Source organism: Microcaecilia unicolor, chromosome 5 (assembly GCF_901765095.1).
Source record: "Microcaecilia unicolor chromosome 5, aMicUni1.1, whole genome shotgun sequence".
NCBI lineage: Eukaryota > Metazoa > Chordata > Amphibia > Gymnophiona > Siphonopidae > Microcaecilia > Microcaecilia unicolor.
The window spans coordinates 154,307,836-154,327,636 of NC_044035.1; the positions used below are offsets into that span (position 1 = coordinate 154,307,836).

Here is a 19,801-nt window from a genome sequence, read left to right on the forward strand (position 1 = left end):
AACAACACGGTTTATACCTAACAGTTCCACCACCCTTAGGATTCTGCAATCCAGAAAACAAAAGGAGCAAGTTCGTACATGCTATCTTTTTCTTTTGATCTAAGCACAGAAACATTTTTTTAATGCTTACAGGTTTCAACCTAATGTTTAATGTGGGATATAAATGTCATAAATAAGTAAATAAATAGATAGAAACTCTGAATGTTGAGCACCTGACTCTCATAACATGATGTTTGTTATAGAGACCCTTTACAAGGAGAAAAAAAATATCTCTGCACGAATATAAGGCACGGTGTAAAAACCGGATACAGCGGGATCCTCGGGATCTTCACGGATTCGATCGGCAACATTTGAAAACGTCATTTTTCTTTTGGTAGTCGTATACATATGAACATTTTACATCTATCCTCCTAATTTTTTTTTTGTTTTCTCTGTGCATCGAATATAACACTGCTAGGGTTTACCTACACAAACTTACTCCGTTATTATGCTTCCTCTGTGTACATCCGTGTGCTATACAAGCTGGCATGTTTAAAAACGTGAGTGAGATTAAATAAAAGTATTACGAACAATAAAGAACGACAACGTGGACGCAGCAGCTCATAGGTTTGACACATCCCGCCTCGCCTCAGACATCTCCTATTTTTGAGCCATCCTCCTTTCTTGCACCTTCCATTGGTGGCTATCGGTCCCGCCCTTTGATGTCAGTTCTTGTTCCGGGGCAAAACCAGTGCGCGCCAAATTAGAGAGACCTTCTTGCTTGCGCCGACAATAGAGAGACTTTTTTTGGTCCTGCTGTGGTAAGTTTTTTTGGTTGTTGATGTTGCGGCAGCGAAGGAGCGAGCAGACAGGTGGGGAAATTCCGAATTGGGACTTGATTTTTTTTTTTTTTTCAAAACGAATCGTGAATTGGACGACACAAGCGTAGACTGTGTCAATTTTTGAAAATAATTAAGTTCAAAAGTGAAAAATCTCCAAACCGCTTTCATACTTGTGAAATTCATGGTGGAGTTAAAAATACTTCTAAAAACATGGTTTGTGTCCAGTGATTGCGCCTGTGAAACAATACAACAGTACCTCCTTCCCTTTCCTTCCGCTCTCACAGACTTTGAGTGACCCCCCCCCCCCCCTTTTTATTTTCATGTATGACAGTGTAAGGATGTTACTGGAGTTGATTCCACTGTGTAAAGTACTAGCAAGAACCGATTGAGTTTTTTTTCCTTGAACCATTGTATTTGGCTTTATCAGTTTTTTTTTCGTCTGCATCCTACTAACTCCTCACAAATCTAGAATCATATGCTCTAAAAGGAGCGAGCATAGTACATACTAGGAATGTGAATAAGGCAAAAATTAAAGGGAAATGGGACTTGATATACCGCCTTTCTGTGGTATTTTGCAACTACATTCAAAGCGATTTACAGATACTTATTTTGTACCTGGGGCAATGGAGGGTTAAGTGACTTGCCCGACAAATTATAACTTAAAATGCCAGACTATGTTAATTGGTAAGTTAGCATGTGTTAAAATGTAGGGGATCTTTTACTAAGCTTGAGTTATGTGCAGCAGGGTCTGTAGGAATAAAAGCAGCCAACACCAAATGCCGAGACACCGATAAGGGAATGGGACCTGCTGTACTGCCCTTTTTGTGGGGTTCTTTTTTTTGCAACTATATTCAAAGCTGTTTTACTGGTACTTATTTGTACCTGGGGCAATGGAGGGTTAAGTGACTTGCCCAGAATCACAAGGAGCTGCAGTGGGAATCAAACTCAGTTCCCCAGGATCAAAGTCTGCTGCACTTAACCACTAGACTACTCCTCCACACCTTATAGTTCTAAGGGCTTTCCATCAGCCTGCTGACACCCAGCGTGAGCTAAAAACACAAGAGGACCTTAGTAAAAGACACCCTAAATGATTAAGGTGCAGTAATGAATTGAATGCCTACTAATCAACATACTATCTTTATAAAAAATTACTAACAGCACCCCATTTCCTACATCTAGTCATGATTCTTGCAGTCTAAAAAAAATCAACTACGTTGGATAGGAAGTGACATCACGGACCTTGATGGCTGCCCTAATTCATAGCTCCGGAGCGTCCTTACTAACTAATAAGCCGCAATAGCGATCATCCGCCCTGATTCTATGTTCTCTCCTCCTCTGGTGCACGTAGCCGGTCTAGATAGTGGAATTAGCCTGGTAGCGGGTGGCCATGTCGGTGGCTCGGAAAGATGTCGAGCGGCAGCCTGCTAGGCAGGCTGGTAAGGCCCTGCGGTGCCATGTCTTGTCTTCACGCCTTTCGGATTCGGCTATGTCCTTAACGGATGCTTGTTCAGTGCCCCCTACTAGGGGTCTAGCTAAAGAATTAACAAAGTGCCTTACAGAAATCCAGGATGAAATAAAGTCCTCCAAGGAGGAAATATTGGAGCGCGTGGACTTACTCCATGCAGCCTCCCAGCTCCCGTATCTGGAGGCTCGTGTGGACTGCCATGATGAGCAGCTGAGTGGGGCAGATGCCCGCTTAACAAAGCTTCTGGCTTCTTATGAAGATCTGCAACATAAAATAGATGACTTAGAAAACCGTGGGCGTCGGAACAATCTCCGCCTTCGCGGGGTTCCTGAATCGGGAGACAGAGAGGATGTAGTTACCATTGTGAGATTGTTGTGTGGAAAATTGCTGGGATCGGAGAATATGGCGATATTATCGTCTGCTTTGCCTCCTTTCTGGTTAAAGAGCAAGTGTTGCAACGGGAACGCCAGGTACCTTTTCTGAAATATAATGAGGCTAAAGTTACGGTGTTTCAGGACCTGTCTCAGTTTACTCTGACTCAGAGGTGTGTAATGAAGCCTGCGCTGGAAGTGCTGGTTCAGAATAAGATTCCATATCGTTGGGCTTTCCTCTTTGCACTTTGTTTTACTATGGAGGGCAAGTTGCATTGGATTCGTCTTATCTGATGTTTGGAAGATATTGCATGGTGCTGGACTGACAACCAAAAAAGTTCCTCCGGTTGACAGGATTCCCAATGCAAGAGCCAAGCTTCAAAAATGGAAGCGAGTTACCAGCAAGGCTAAGAAAGCCCAGGGAGCTACCTGATTTCTTGCTTGGACTGGCTATTTGCTTTTGTTTTGGGTCTTTTAGTGTTCCCTGTTTCATATAGTCTGTGTACCTGTGGTGCTCTGCTGTAGTTAGTTAATGGGTTGGGAGTATGATTTGGGGGGGGGGGGGTGTCTGGAGGAGGAGGGGGGCAGATGGGGGGTTTTAGGTGAGGGGAGGGAGTGGTTAGGGGGGGTGGTTTGGGCGGTGTCCTGGTTACGGTGGGGTTCTTTCTCCAGTGTTCCCAGTCAGTGGTACTAGATTACTCCTGCCTGGTGGTATGTGTGGGGGAGGGTTGGGGGGGAGTGGGGGAGGGAGTCCCCCCCCCCCTTTTTTTTTTCTTCTCTCTATTCGTCCTTTTTCCTTTCCACCAGGTTCTGGTCAGTATCGGCTTCCATGTTCTATCAGAGTTAATCAGCTTGTATAGTGACGGTTAAATGAGTGTGGACTTAAAGTTCTTGACATACAATGTTAAGGACTTGAACTCTCCTCAAAAGTTATTTAAGGATTTATTGTTTCACAAACCTCATGTTGTATTTCTCCAAGAGACTCATTTAAAGAGGGAACATGAAAAATATTTGTCTCATTATCATTACCCACGTCTTTTGTGCTTCTGCTGCTTCTTTGAAAAAACGGGGGGGGGGGGGGGGGGTTACAATTTTGCTTCATTCTTCCCTGCAGATTCAGTTGTTGAAATCTAGGTGCGACCCTGCAGGTAGATTTTTGCTTTTACATGTAGTCTTGAATAACTTACCTTTTTCCCTGGTGCGCCCAACGAATCTCAGGGGGACTTTTTTGTCAGGCTGGGCAAAGTTGTTCAGTCTAATCCCTATGGCAAATTGGTGTTGGGTGGTGATTTAAATGCGTCTTTTGACCCAGCTATGGATAAGTCCGGGGCGATGTCGGCAAATGATGTTAAAAATTAAAAGGCTCTGGTTGAGTTAGCCCGATCTTTAACTGTGTGCGATGTATGGCGTTTACATCATCCTAGGGACCAAGACTATTCCTTTTATTCTCATTCTCACGACTCTTACTCTTGTATTGATCATTTATTATTAGATATATCTTTGATTCAAGGGGGCTGCCACTCAGGTATTGGCCCCATTACTATATCGGATCATGCTCCGACTTGGGTTCAGCTCTCGTCCTTTTCTGAGGAAGACAAAGATAGTAGGTGGACTTTAAATGTCTCCTTGCTGAAGGACAACAAGCTTTTGGCTAATTATTGAGCACTCTTGCTAATAATTTGAATTCGGGCCCTTCTCTGGGGATTGTTTGGGATGCTTTAAAGGCTGTTACGAGGGGGGTTTTCTTAAAACAGGCAAGAACTCAGTCTCGGTCCAGGCGAAAGGAAGTTGCAGATTGCATCTCACAATTCTCACTTGGCGGACCTCCATAAGTCTTCTCATTTGATCTCCGTACTGAGGCAGATCCAAGCCCTTCGGTTAAGATTGGATAATATTTATTCAGACCAATTGCAGTTTATCCGGGGGCAGCAACAGCAGCTTCATTACTTTATTCATAGAAAACCAGGTCATTCATTGGCCTTAAATTAAGGTAGGTTAGATTTGATCGTACTATTCTTTGGATTGGAGATGGTACTAATACAATGTTAACTAAGTCTTCTTTAATTAGGCAGCGTTTCCAGTCCTTTTATGTCTTTATACTCGGCCGATTCTTCGATTCATCAAGATGCGATTGGGGCCTTCTTATCATCTCAGAACCTTCCTTCCTTGACAGACCAGCAAAGATGTATGTTAGATGACATCATTCAAGTGGATGAAGTAGTCAAGGTTATTAAGGACTTGCCTACAGGGAAGGCACCAGGCTTGGATGGTTTACCAAATGACTTTTATAGGTCTTTTAGGGGGAGCTTGCTCCCCTTCTGGTCGAGATTCTTAATGGATTTCGAGAGGGGGAAGCTTTACCTCCCTCTATGATGGAAGCTTGGATAGCTGTTATTCCTAAGCCTGGTAAGGAGAAGATGGACTGTGCCTCCTATCGTCCTATTTCCATTCTTAATTCTGATGTCAAAATCATAGCTAAGGTCCTAGCAAATCGACTACCTAAAGTTCTTCCTGATCTAATCCATCCGGATCAAGTAGGGTTTGTTCCCCAAAGACATGCGAAGGATAATGTTCATCGAATGGTTAATTTGCTGCATGTCGCCACAACGTCCAAAACTCCTTTGTGTCTTCTGGGATTGGATGCCGAGAAGGCTTTTGATCGGGTTCATTGGCCTTTCATGATTAGTGTTATGGAGCGATTGGGATTTGGGTCGGGATTTAGGGATTGGACTCAAGCTCTTTATAACTCCCCTAGAGCGTGTATGCGGATTAATGGTGGCAATTCTCCTTTGTTTCCTTTGTCTAGGGGGACTCGCCAGGGATGTCCTCTCTTGCTGATGCTATTTGCCTTGGTTATGGAACCCCTCGCTATTGCTATTCGTTCTAATCCTAATATCTCAGGCATTACGGTAGGTGGTCAGGAGTATAAGCTGGCAATGTTTGCTGATGCTGTCTCTTTAACTAAACCACTACTCTCCATGCCTAACTTACTTAAGCTTCTAGCGGATTATTCCTCCGTTTCGGGATTTAGGCTTAATATGACTAAGTCAGAAGCTATGGCTATTGGTATTTCCAGTCCGATCTTACAGTCTATACAACACGCCTTCCCTTTTCAGTGGGTAACTCAAGGTACTAAATATCTGGGGATTCTTCTTACAAAAAGCTTTTCGGATTTATTTTTGGCTAATTACCTTCCCCTCTTGCGAGAATTATATAAAGATTTAGAGGCTTGGGGCTCCATTGACTTATCATGGTTTGGATGGATTACTACTTTGAAAATGAATGTGTTTCCACGTTTGATGTATCTCTTCCAGGTGCTCCCTCTTCGTTTGTCTCGTAACTTCCTCTCAGGTCTCCAAGATTGCCTTCTTCGTTTTATTTGGTATAAAAAAAGGCCACATCTTTCTAGAACTGTGCTTTATCAAGATCAGAAAAAAGGTGGTTTGGGTGTTCCGAATGTGCATTGGTATTACAAAGCCGCCCAGGCTTGTGCTGCTATTGAATGGTTTCATGCGAGCCGCCAGAAGAGGTGGATTGGGTTGGAGCAGGATTTAGTAGGCGCTTGTCCATTATGTTCATTAGTGTGGCTTCCTAAGAGATATCGTGTATTGGGAAGGGATATCTGTCCTTCAATTTTGACATTTTGCTATTGGGATGGGTTACTTGCCAGGCCTGACTTGGTCCTTTCTAAGCTTACTCCTTTAGTAAATAATCCTCTTTTCCCACCTGGGCTTGAGCCTGGGCCATTCTTGAATTGACTTGCGGCGGGTCTGGAGACCTGGGGTCAATTTTTTGATGAGGAAACTTTTATTCCATTTAATACTTTAGGAGAAATTGCATAAGTTTCAGCCAAAGATATTTTTGCTTATATTCAAGTGAAACACTTTCTTTCTGCTGCTGATATAAAAGCCAAGGTAATCAGGGAGGATTCCTTTTTGGAAGATCTGTGTGAGGACTCCAAGGGACGAGGGGACTTATTATTTGCTTGTATACTTATCAACGTAGGCGAGTGCAGCCTCCTGTTGAGCACCGACTATGCTGGCATCAGGAGTTAGGCTTGACATTGGGTGATGATGATTGGAACTTTATGGAATACGCATTGTCGAGGATTTCTAGCTCTGTTCCCTTCAAAGAAAATACTGTAAAGGTTATATACAGGTGGTATTTGACTACAGCTAGCCTTCATCAGATGTTTCCAAAGGCATCCCCATTGTGCTGGAGGGAGTGTGGGCAGAAGGGTACAATGGGTCATCTCTGGTGGTCTTGTGTTAAAGTTCAGGCTTTCTGGAAAGGAATTCAGCACAGACTCCAGAGTTGGCTCTCTAGACCTATTAAGTGGTCACCGGAATTTTTTTGTTTCCCTAAAAAACCTCCTAGCCTTACTACATCTCAGGCCCTTTTGGTTCGTCATGCTATGTCGGCCGCAAGGGTTACTTTGGCCGCTCAATGGAAGTATCCTCAGGTTCCTTCTCTGGTAAAATGGTTAAATAAGCTGTGGTATATTTGTGAAATGGAAAGGCTTTGGGCTATACGTCATAAAACTCTGTCCAGGTGGGAAGCCATTTGGGAACCCTTTGTGTCACACTGTGAGTGTTAGGAATATGTGGTTGGAGGGGGGGGGGGGGGTTGTGGTTGGTGTAGGGGGAAGTGAGGTGGGATTGGGTGGGGTTTTTTGTTTTGTTTTTCTTTTTCTCCTGGGGGGGGAGTATATTGAAAAACTGTCACAAATCTTAGAAGTACTTTGCACGCTAATTATATAGCCTTGGGAGTTTACTATGATCTTGTTGTTTGTATTGAACCAAATGGCTTGATAATTGAATTGTTTTCGCCAATGCTGTTGGCTGTGCATTATTCGCTTCTGTATTGTTTTTCATAAATTTAATAAAGACTTCTATAAAAAAAAAAATCAACCACTTCTAGTGCAATTTGCTTCTAGAATTCAGAAATTATTTCAAGACTGGGGCTAACCTAGAACTCTTACAAAGTTACATAGAGGCACAGCCTCAAAGCACCCAGACACAGAAAGCACTACAGGTTAGAGTGTCCAAGTGCCCCGAAAATGAGCCCCTTAGCAACCTATGGAACCTTGTAAGCCAAAGTGCCCCGAAAATGAGCCCCCCTGTAACATGTGTAACTCTTAAGTCTTTGTGCTTTGAAAATGAGCACCACAGGGTCAAAAGTGAGCAACACTGCTTCACTATCCATGCTGTGAAACTCATTTTCAGCTTTACTGAATTAGTGACCTTTTTGTTTCTACATTTTAACAGTAGAATTAAAGTAGATTTAATATTTTAGAGTAGACTAAGATTGTTTTATTATTTATTGTACTCAGTGCTCACTTGTGGGCTGTATTCTAAGAGGAAGTTCTGGAAGGAAGTTTTGGCAGGCTTTGCAGGTGTAATAAAAGGCTAGTTCCTTAGTGTCCCTCCGGACCGGCCCAGAATGTGACTGATGGGTTGTGCACGCCTTCCAGCAGGTGGATACTGAGAAAAAAAAAAAACCCTGTGACTCTAGTGAGCCAATAAGAGCCCTTGCCAGCTAGAGAAAGAGCCGGTAATCTCAGTCTCCAGCAGGTGGAAGGTGGTGAGCCCGTCAGTCTCTGTCCTTTCTTTCTTTCTGTGATTCTTGTGTAATTCTAGTTTGATTCCTGTGCATCTTTAAAAAAAACCTGGTTTAAGGCTGAGGCCCGTGGGGGTCTCTTGGTGCCTCGGGGGTGTTACACTCGGGAGGCCGATTCCCTCCCTGATGATTGTTGGTGTTGGCTGCTTTACTTATTTAAAAAATTAAATAAATAAAGGAATGATTCCTCAAGCTCTTCAGGGGAAGAATTTTTTGAGGTGGGGAGAGGCAGCCACTTTGAAAAAATAAATAATTAAATAAAGGGGCTAAGCGGTTTGCTGTTGCTAATCAGTGCCGGGTTGTGGTCTGTTCCTTTAAACGAGCAGTGCAGCTCCTTGGTTAATCGCGCCTTTGCTTTCATTTTGTAATCAGCTGTTTTTTGTTTAGCGATGTTGGAGAAGCTCTGCCGCTGTTCCGTCTGTCAGCGTCGAGGTCTGGGTGCAAGTGGGGTGTGTAAATACTGCACCGCTGCAGAGGAGCAGGGTGCAGGAGCTGGGAAATCATCTGTGCTGTCGGTGGGAGGTGGTCCAATTCGGGCGGTTTAGCGGCAGTCTTGTCTCCCTTACTCCCAGTCCCGATTTTGGCGGGAAATGCCGCCATTTTGGATGTCTCATTGCCGGCGGCACATCAGGCCCCCCCTGGCTGCTGTGTCCATGTCTGCTGTTCAAGCACCCGTTTTGGCATCGGGTGAAGGAGGTTTTCCTTCTGAGTTCGTGGTACAGATGTACCAAGCTTTTCTGCTGCACAAAGCTGCTCCTGTGGATTCTCCAGGGAAAAGGTCTCTGGAGGGGGCCTCTGAGCCTAAAAAGCGGGTTAGACTCCCTGAGGAGGCAGAGCATGAATTTTCTTTTTCCCATGATCAGAAAATGCCATCCTTGGAGGAGGAGGCATTGTTTCCTGAAGAAAACTTTGCTGAGGAGCTGGAACAGACAGCAGATGGTGAGGAACCTCTTCCTGTGGGAGAAGATCCTTCGGTGGTACGGAATTTTCATAAGGATGACTTTCAGGAGCTTATTTCTCAGGTTTCTTCTACTTTGCGTTTTGATGACCAGATTCTCCAGGTGTACGAGCCTAGAAAGGTGGATTTGCTGGTCAAGGGTATTCGCAGTGCAGGTAAGTCTTTTCCTATGCATCAAGATATTAGGGATATTATTCAGGCTCAGTGGGAAGTTCCTGATTCTGCTTTTAGGCTTGCGAGATCTATGGTTAGACTTTATCCGGTCCCTGACTTGGATAAAGATCTTTTGCGTCCCCCAGTGGTAGATGCGGTAGTGTCAGCGGTTACCAAGCGAAACACTGTCCCTGTAGATGACGGTACAGCTCTGCGAGATCCCCAGGATTTCCGTATCAAATCCTTGTTAAAGAATTCCTTTGATGTTTCTGCTCTGGCAGTGCAGGCTGCAATTTGTGGGTCCTTGGTAGCGAGAGCTTGTTTCCACTGGTCTGAAAAAGTGTTGGACCATTCTTCAGATGATCTTTCAGTTATTGATAATGAAGTGGCAAAGCTGGAAATGGGTTGGGTCATTTTGGCAGATACTCTTTATGATTTGCTTCGGGCTTCTTCTAAGTCCATGGCTCTCTCTGTCGTGGCCCGTCGTATGCTTTGGCTGCGTGGTTGGTCGGCGGATGCGGCTTCTAAGTCCAAGCTTAGTAAATTTCCCTTTAAGGGTTCTTTTCTGTTTGGAGAAGAATTAGACAAGCTCATGCATAGCCTGGGTGAGGCTAACGTTCCTAGGTTGCCAGACAATCGTCCAAGAGGGTCTGGTCGTGGCACTTTCTCAGGTCGTGGTAGAGGCTGTGATTTTCGTCGTTTTCGGTCTGACAAAGTTTTTCAAGGGCAACGCTCTAAATTTTTCCAAAGAACTCAGTCCTTTCGAGGAGGTTGTAGAGGGGATCGAGAGGCCGGGGGTTCTCATTCCTCCTCCTCCTCCCGTCCGCAACAATGAAGGTTTGTGGGCCCAGCCTCTAGTACAAGTGGGTGCTCGGTTGGCACAATTTCAAGAGAGGTGTGCCCAGATTATTTCGGGCCAGTGGGTATTAGAGGTTATTCGAGACGGGTACGCATTAGAGTTTGCTCATCCTTTGTCAGATGCTTTTCTTTTTCTGGAATCCCCTTGCCATTCTCGCCTCAAGGCTGCTGCCGTCAGAGATACTTTCAGCAGGCTTCTGGACCTTCGAGCAATTTGTCCAGTCCCTCTGGCGGAGCAGTGTCAAGGCCGTTACTCCATTTATTTGGGGTCCTTTTGACTAATTTTAGATCTCAAGGTGGTCAATCGAGCTCTCAAGGTGCCCTCGTTTCGTATGGAGACTTTGAGGTCTGTCATTGTTGCGGTACAGTCCAGGGAGTTTCTGACATCTCTCGATCTTACAGAAGCCTATTTCCACATTCCTATTCGTCCTGCACATCAACATTTCCTTTGTTTTGCAGTGCTGGGTCACCATTTTCAGTTTCGGGCTCTTCCTTTCAGTCTTGCGATTGCTCCTTGTAAGTTTACCAAGGTCATGGTAGTTGTAGCTGCGGCTCTCAGAACGGAAGGTATTCTAGTCCATCCTTACTTAGACGATTGGTTGATCCGGGCAAAGGCTTACCTCGAGAGTGTTCGAGTGACGGCTCGAGTGGTGGAATGTTTGCAGTCCCTAGGTTGGGTAGTCAATACGCAGAAGAGCCGTCTTCAGCCTTCTCAGTTGTTGGAGTATCTTGGGGTCCTGTTCGACACAAAATAGGGTCGCGTGTTTCTTCCGCCGGCCCGTGTCATCAAGTTACAGACTCAGATTTGTCAGTTCTTGCAGAAGTCCAGTCCGTCAGCAAGGGACTATCTTCAGGTTCTGGGATCTGTGACGGCAACAATCGAAGCGGTGCCCTGGGCCAGGGCTCATAGGCCCCTTCAGAGGTCTCTTCTTTCGAGGTGGTTGTCCCAGTCGGATTCTCTTCATCAAAGATTGCCACTCTCGCTCGAAGTGAAGACCAGTCTGTGATGGTGGCTTAGAGAAGCCACTGTGTCCAAAGGCATGCCTCTAGATCAGCCCAGCTGGATGGTGGTGACGACAGATGCCAGTCTCTACAGTTGGGGAGCTCACTGTCGGGGGCAGTTTGCTCAGGGTCTCTGGTCTCATCAGGAGACGTGTTTTTCAATCAACCTTTTAGAGACCAGAGCGATTCGTCTGGCGCTCCAGAGGTTTTTGCATCTTCTGACAGGCCGGGCATTCCACTTGATGTCGGACAATGCCACTGCGGTAACATATATCAGTCGGTAAGGAGGGACGAGGAGCCTGCCGTTGTAACGAGAGGCATCGCTGCTGTTTCAGTGGGCGGAGGTTCATCTGGTAGCTCTGTCAGCGGCTCACGTGGCATGGGCTCTAAATGTTCAGGCAGGTTTTCTCAGTCGTCACTGGCTCAATCCCGGATAGTGGTCGCTAAGCGAAGTGGCGTTTTGACTTCTGGTCGGTTGTTGGGGGTCTCCCAGGATGGATCTGTTTGCCTCTGCCGCCAATGCAAAACTTCCTCTGTTCTTCAGTCGTTGCAAGGATCCCAAACCGCAGGGCGTGAATACTCTTCTTCAAGCCTGGCCAACCGGTTTATTGTATGCTTTTCCTCCATGGCCTCTGATAAGGCGTCTTGTTCAGAAGGTAGAGACTCACAGGGGATGTCTGATCTTAGTGGCACCGGTTTGTCCTCGCAGGCCGTAGTATGCAGACCTTCGATGTCTTCTCGTGGATGTTCCCTTCAGGCTTCCGGTCACGCAAGATCTGTTGTTGCAGGGTCCGGTCGTTCATCCAGATCTGGATCGATTTTTATCTTACGGCCTGGCTCTTGAGAGGGCTAAGCTGACTAAGAAAGGTTACTCTGCTCAGGTCATTCCTACTATGCTTCACTCATCGCCGTTCTACTTCGTTGAATTATGTGCGCACCTAGAGGATATTTGAGGGATGGTGTAAGGAGTTTGGTCTATCTCCTTTTCGTGCTTCGGTGCTGCAAATTTTACATTTTTTGCAGCGGGGTTTTGACAAAGGCCTTGCTTTGGCTTCCCTTAAGGTGCAGATTGCGGCTTTGAAATGCTTTCGTGGTCATGCTCAAGGGAGATCTCTAGCTAGTCATCTGGATGTGGTGCATTTTTTGAGGGGGGTTAATCTCCTTCGTCCCCCGTCTCAATGTTCCTTTCCTCGTTGGGATCTGAATTTGGTGCTTTCGGTTCTTGCAAAGCCTCCCTTCGAGCCTTTGTCGTCCTGTACTCTGAAGGACTTGACTCTGAAGACAGTATTTTTGGTGGCCATTGCTTCGGCTAGGCGAGTTTCAGAGTTGCAGGCGTTGTCGTGTAGATCGCCATTTTTGGAGTTCTGTTTCGATCGCGTAGTTTTGCGGCCAGTTCCTTCTTTTGTCCCCAAGGTTGTGACTCGGTTTCATGTTTCTCAGCTGGTGGTATTGCCTGTGTTAGGTTAGTTCTCCGGTTCCGAGGAGCAGCGGCATTTGAAGTGTTTGGATATCAAACGGGTGTTGAAACACTATATCAAGTCTACCAATGACATTTTGGCGATCTGATCGTTTGTTTGTTCTGATTGGAGGTTCGCGCAAAGGGTTCATGGCCTCAAAGCCCACTATTTCTCGATGGCTGAAAGAAATGATTGCCTCAGCTTATCTTTTTTCTGGGAAACCTATTCCAGAGCATGTTAAGGCTCACTCTACAAGGGGTCAGGCAGGCAGGGCATTGTCTGGTGCCTCCGGAAGAAATTTGTAGGGCGGCGACCTGGTCGTCTTTGCATTCTGTTTCTAAGCACTACCGTTTGGACGTCCTCAGTCGGCAGGTTGCTTTCGGAGCACGCATTTTGTCTGCGGGGCTGCTAGGGTCCCTCCCATAATTTCACTGCTTTGTTACTTCCCATCAGTCACATTCTGGGCCGGTCCGGAGAGACGCTAAGGAAGGGTAAATTAGGCCTTACCTGCTAATTTGCTTTCCTTTAGTCCCTCCGGACCGGCCCAGATCCCTCCCTTCAGATATCTGTGTTTTGAGATTTCTTTGTTTGGAGCTGGGTTGCTAGTAGTTTATTAAAAAAATTAAAAAAAAATTTCTGGTTTACTAAACGTCCTGTTATGCAGGAGCATCATATATTTGGAGACACTCGCCCTATTTTGGCAATGTGCCGGTGGCTGCTCAGGTTTTTGGGATGCACAGGTTATGTCTTTCTTCTGTGGCTTTGCTTCTGCTTTGGTACTTTATTACTGGATCTTTCTCTAGCTGGCAAGGGCTCTTATTGACTTGCTATAGTCACAGTTTTTTTTCTCAGTCTCCACCTGCTGGAAGGCGTGCACAACCCATCAGTCACATTCTGGGCCGGTCCGGAGGGACTAAAGGAAAGCAAATTAGCAGGTAAGGCCGAACTAAGGAACTCAGTTCGATTCCCACTTCAGGCACAGGCAGCTCCTTGTGACTCTGGGCAAGTCACTTAACCCTCCATTGCCCCAGGTACAAATAAGTACCTGTATACAATATGCAAGCCGCATTGAGCCTGCCATGAGTGGGGAAAGCGCGGGGTACAAATGTAACAAAAAAAAATGTTGCTGGCTATTTAGATCCAGGAAATTATAGATAGGTGAGCCTGATTTCGGTACCGGGCAATACAACAAGACACCCCCCGATTCTCTAAAAAGAAACAGAGGTGAGTCTGTCATGTAAAAGGGCTTGCAGGAAAAAAAAAATGCCTACTGGTTTTCAGATACAAGCTACTGCTGCAATCGCTTCATCAGGTTCCTAAAGCAGAACCAGTACAGTATTACCGCATAGCAAATTGTTACAGGTTCTGACAGTCTCTCGTTGCTATAATGGATGCAGGGCAGATACTAGTGGGAACATTATAAAGCCACTGTAGGCAAGACAAAGCTGCTTGAGCCCAGCAGCATGTAGCATCAGAATGGTCCATCTTAATATAGTGACTACACCCGGTCAACATAAGTCAGCCACTAGAAAGAAGAATATTAGCAAATCCCATCGCTTGAAGCAGGATAGAAGTCTCCAATAATTCTAGATTAACTCATGCAGGTAAGTCCTTAATGGGTTGCAGGGACCCATTCTGCAAATTGTGCAAAAAAGGTTTGAGCATCCTCTTTTTGCCATCATGAGTGACGGGTGTCTTGACAGGATATAGAAGCACAAACCAAATCTGCTTATGATGGAGTGAGGTACAGATCAGTGTAAAAGACTTGCGCATCTGTTGGAGTTGCTGCGAGTAATCCTGAAAGCAAAGAATGGAGATATTCTGGTAAGTAAGCTTCTGCCCCGTCAGATTGCAGCCAGAATGTGTTATTTGTCAGCAAAATTAAGAATTTTTAAAATCACCACTCATGGCCTATCAGAAGCCTGTCACTGGGGACCCATGCGATGTGCACTCTCAACTCAAAAGTTCTGCAGCCAATCGTCAAGATTTAAGGTCTGTGGAAGCCAAATTTCCAGGAAGCCTGGCAGTTCCTTGTCTAAAATAGTTTCTGGTAATCCAATTAGCCTCAGGTTGTTCTGTCAGCTTTGATTTTCCAAATCGTCCACTCTGTGCTTGTGTAGTTTGTGTCTGCAACATAGTGCCAGTGCGGTCTTCTAAAACCGATGTACTTTGCAGGCCAGCATCAAACTCCAAGCAGATATTGTCAAGGCATTCATGCGCTTTCTCTACCCTGTCAAAAATTTGTTTTAACTTTTTTATCCAAAGCTGCTTTGATTACAGCAGTTACCTCATTAGTTATTTCTGAAACCAAGCAGAGCCAACAGAAGGGCTGGCAGGGCTGCGGTAGTCAGCCATTTTAGTCTCCACAGGCTGCAATTTCACCTTGCCCTTACAAGTGGTTTTCGATGACATTACACTTCTGCAGCTACAATCCAGTGTGCCAGTTTACACCAGAAGGCTTCATGGGTTTGAAATGAGAGAATTGAAACAGTTTGTAGTTGAAAGAGCAGATAAATTGCCAGTATTAGGGAGGATTCCATGGAGATCAGCAATTCAGCTTCCTCCTAGTGGCATGACCCCTTTTTAACATATTTATAAATGATGTAGAGAGGGGAATAACTAATGAGGTAATTACATTTGCCAATGATGCAAAGTTATTCAAAGTTAAATCAGAAGAGGTTTGTGAAAAATAGCAAGAGGACCTTGTTAGACTGGGAGATTGCACTTGCTCACATTAGTTCCAATATTTTTATTGTGTTTTATAAATGATAACCAATGGCTAAAATAAAGCAATTAGCCAGCTTAACAAGTTAACAGTAACAAGCATCAGCATACATGTTCAAGTTAGGGCAAGTCCGGGATTATTTCGATAACATCATAATCATAAGTCACAGGAGTAATACATAATTTCAATTCTGACAAAGGTTATTACTTAGTGGGTTTAGTAAAGGAGACCATATTTTGTTGTACTTAACAAGTGAGTTATGTTTTTCAGCCACAGCATATTCATATTTAGCTAAAATACACACAGAATTCCACCATGATAAATAAGTTACTTTGTCAAGATCTTTCCAACAAAAGAAAAGTGTTCTAAGGGCTTGATGTAACATTAAATCCAGTAATTGTGCTTGATATTTGTCTATTGATGATTGTAACATTAGTGATCCACATATAACTATATTATATGATAAAACATCTTGAATATTCAAGGTGGAAGATATTGAGGGGCATAATCAAACGGCGCCGGCGAAATCGATCGCCGGCGATCTATTTTTGCGGCGCCGCAACAGCTGGCCGGAACCGTATTATCGAAAAAGATGGCCGGCCAACTTTTGTTTCGACAATACGGTTGGGGCCGGCCAAATGCCACAGATCGCCGGGTTTGAGATGTCCGACTTTGTTTTTCAGCGATAATGGAAACTGGAACTGGCCATCTCAAACCCGGCCAAATCCAAGGCATTTGGCCGTGGGAGGGGCCAGCATTCATAGTGCACTGGTACTTCTGGATGTTTAGATCTTGCTGATCAGTTATGTTATGACTTACTTGTTCAGGAGTGCTGTATTTTGTGATACTGTTTTGAGAAATGTTCAAGGAAGACTTCATACAAATGAAAAAAGTCCCTGCCGTGCATTTTCCCTTGATGGCCATCCCTGATGTGCACTTCCCTTAATAGCCGTCTTTCTCCCTGAACAGGGAAATCAAAAGTTTTTGCACACTGCTTTTTTTGTAGTAACAGTGGGATTTGAACCAGCCACCTCTGTATTACAAGACCAGTGATGTAACCACTTGGCCACAGCTCCACTTACTTGGGTGTCCCTCCCTTTTGATTATACCCCTCCAGGTCTCTCTCAGCCACTCACAGACAGCTTAACGCACTGTGATTGGCTGAGAGAGACCTGAAGGGGTATAATTAAAAGGGAGGGACAGCCAAGTAAGTGGCGCTGTGGCCAAGTGGTTACATCATGGCTCTTGTAATGCAGAGGTGGCTGGTTCAAATCCCACTGTTACTACTAAAAAAAACTGTGAGCAAAAACTGTTTTGATTTCCCTGTTTGGGGAGAAAGCCAGCCATTAAGAGAAGTGCACTTTCGGAGAGAAAGACGGCTATTAAGGGAAGTGCACGTCAGGGACGGCCGCCAAGGGAAAATGAACGGCAGGGACTTTTTTAATTTGTATGAAGTCTTTCTTGAACATTTCTCAAAACAGTATCACAAAATACAGCACTCCAGAACAAGTAAGTCATAACATAACTGATCAGCAAGATCCTTTTTTTTTCTTTACGAGCTGGCCGACTGGCTTCCCCTCCTAGGAAGGAAATGTTTTAAAGTTTGTTTTTTTTTGGGTGGGAGGGGGTTGGTGACCACTGGAGGGAGTATGGGGAGGTCATCCCTGATTCCTTCTGGTGGTCATCTGGTCAGTTTGGGCATCTTTTTGAGACTTGGTCGTGAAAATAAATAGACCAAGTAAAACCTGCCAAATGCTCGTCATCGCCGGTTTTCTTTTTTCTATTATCAGCTGAAGCTGGCCATCTCGTAAGCATGCCCACATCCCGCCTTCACTACCCTGCCGACATGCCCCCTTGAAGTTTAGCCACCTCCGCGACGGAATGCCGGCGAGTGTGTCCAAAAATCGGCTTTCGATTATACCGATTTGGCCGGTTTTAGGAGATGGCCGGCCATCTCCCGATTTGTGTCGGAAGATCACCGGCGATCTCTTTCGAAAATAAGCCTGATTGTGTCCCATACAGAATTCCAACATTCTTGAATATATGGGCAAGAATAGATGATATGTTTAAGATTTCCAACATCTTTTTCACAGGTCCAGCATTTATTCGCACTTTTTTGGTTTTATTGTGTTCAATTTGGCGAGTTTAGCAGGAGTCCATAGGGCTCTGTGTGCTAAGTAGAACATAGATTGTGAAATGGACGCTGATTTGGTGGTATGAGTAATTTTAAACCAAAATTTTTCCCAAGTTTTTTCATCTAGTTGGGCATTTAGATCGCATTCCCATGATTGCATGGTATTAGTAGGTTCTTTGAATTTAGCTAACTGTAGTATTTTGTACCATTTAGATGCGACTTTTTTGGAAGTCATAAAAGACTTGCAAAGTTGCCAACAAGAAGGGTAATCAGTAGTTCATTTTTTTATATCTACGGAGTTAGTTACACAGTGTTTGAGTTGAACCCATTTATAGTATTGAGAACTTTTAAGACCATATTTTATACTTATTTGGGCAAAAGATAGCCAAGAATTATCTTTTATAACATCATTGAGAGTCCATATACCAGCATTTTTCCAAGTATTCCAATTTATGCAACAGTTGTTAATTTTGAATTTTGGATTGTTCCAAATTGGGATGTACATAGTATGTGTTATGGGATGTCTGACAACTGAATCAAGTTCATTAAAAACAGTTCTAAGAGTTTTAAACAAAACATTAGAAGAAACATTAGTCTTTTGAGACCAAGGGAAGAAATGTGTGGGTGTGTCTGGTTGCTTTAGCATTTCAATCTGGAACCATGATGAGGTGTTGAGTTGTTCCTTATCATACATAAATGCTGAGTTTTGCTTTTGGAGAAAAGATATGTGATAATCATAGAAACTAGGAAAATTGACACCACCTTTTAGTGGACAGGCCTTCAATTTTTTAACTGAAATTCTAGGTGTTTTATTATTCCATAAAAATTGTACTAATTTAGCTTCAACCTTCTTATATGTTGTTGGATTTAGTAACATAGGTAGCATGCTAAGAATGTAGTTTAATTTTTGGCACTATCATCATTTTTATGGTTTCTAGTCTACCCCACCAATTAAGCCTTAATGGTGACCATTTTTGAGTTAGTAATTCAGTAATTTTAATTATATTTTCAGAGTTATATTTAATAGTGTCCTCAATAGTGGGGCCAAATAAAACTCCCAAATACTTAATTTGATTATCATTCCATTGAAAATTATATTGTTGAATAATATGTTTCAGATGAACACAATTTATGGGCAAAAGTTCCGTTTTTGTTGTATTTAATTTATAACCGGATATTTTGGCATATTTAGATATTAAACACAGTATGTGAGGGATTGATGTAGGAGAGGTGAATAGTAGGACATCATCTGCATACGCAGCTAATTTAATGTTTTGTTGATCGATTTTAATGCCACTGATAAGGAGGTGTTGACGAATCGCTGTTAATAATGGTTCAAGGGCTAGATTAAATAATAATGGATATAAGGGACAACCCTGTCTAATGCCCCTTGTTGGTGTAAAAGGCTTAGAAATTACATAATTAATTTGAATAAATGTAGTTGGGGAGGTATACAGGACTTTAATTATATTGATTGATTGTGCAGATAAACCATACCATTGTAGTACTTTGAACAAATATGGCCATTCTACACGATCAAATGCTTTTTCAGCATCTAATCCTATTGCAACCAAAGGATCTGATGTTTCTTGTCCATGCATTAGTATGTTAGAGAAGGTTCTTGTGTTATCTGAGGAGGATTTCCCATTCATAAAACCCGTTTGATCCGGATGTATGATTTTAGGTAGGAAAAGTTGTAATCTTTCGGCAACAATTTTGGCAAATATCTTGGCATCCAAGTTTATTAATGATAATGGTTTATAGTTTTGCACAGAACTGGGATCTTTATTGGGTTTCAATAGCACAATAATATTGGCTTCAGTAAAAGTGCCTTTTATATTACCAGTTTCTATCATGTAATTGTAATAATCACATAAAATTGGGGATAATATAGACTTAAAGGCTGAATAGAATTCAATTGGTAAACCATGCGGTCCGGGAGCCTTTTTTTGTCGCCATGTTTAGGGATAGCTACATTAATCTCGTCTATTGTGATTTTTTTTAGAAAACATCTTATTGTCTTCTTCTGTGATAGTTTGATGTTCTAGTTTTCCCAAAAAATCATAGTTTAATGACTCAGTTTCAATGTCTGAAGTATATAAGTCTTTATAAAAAGATTGGAATCTATTTGCTAAGTTTATGTTATTTGTTAGAAGAACATTATTCTCATCTTTGATTGAAGAGATGTAATTTTTTTCTTTGCGGGCTTTCAGATAATTAGCTAGGAGGTGTCCTGCT

General features: G+C 43.6%; 1 protein-coding gene across 1 annotated transcript in view; it reads left to right on the forward strand.

Moving 5' to 3' along the window:
* Positions 1 to 690: 690 nt before the first annotated feature.
* HELLS (helicase, lymphoid specific) overlaps positions 691 to 19,801 on the forward strand; it is a 351,006-nt gene continuing 331,895 nt past the window's right edge. The window contains exon 1 of the mRNA XM_030203455.1: positions 691 to 800. The gene's annotated coding sequence lies outside the window, so the exon portion shown is untranslated. The remainder of the gene's footprint in view (positions 801 to 19,801) is intronic.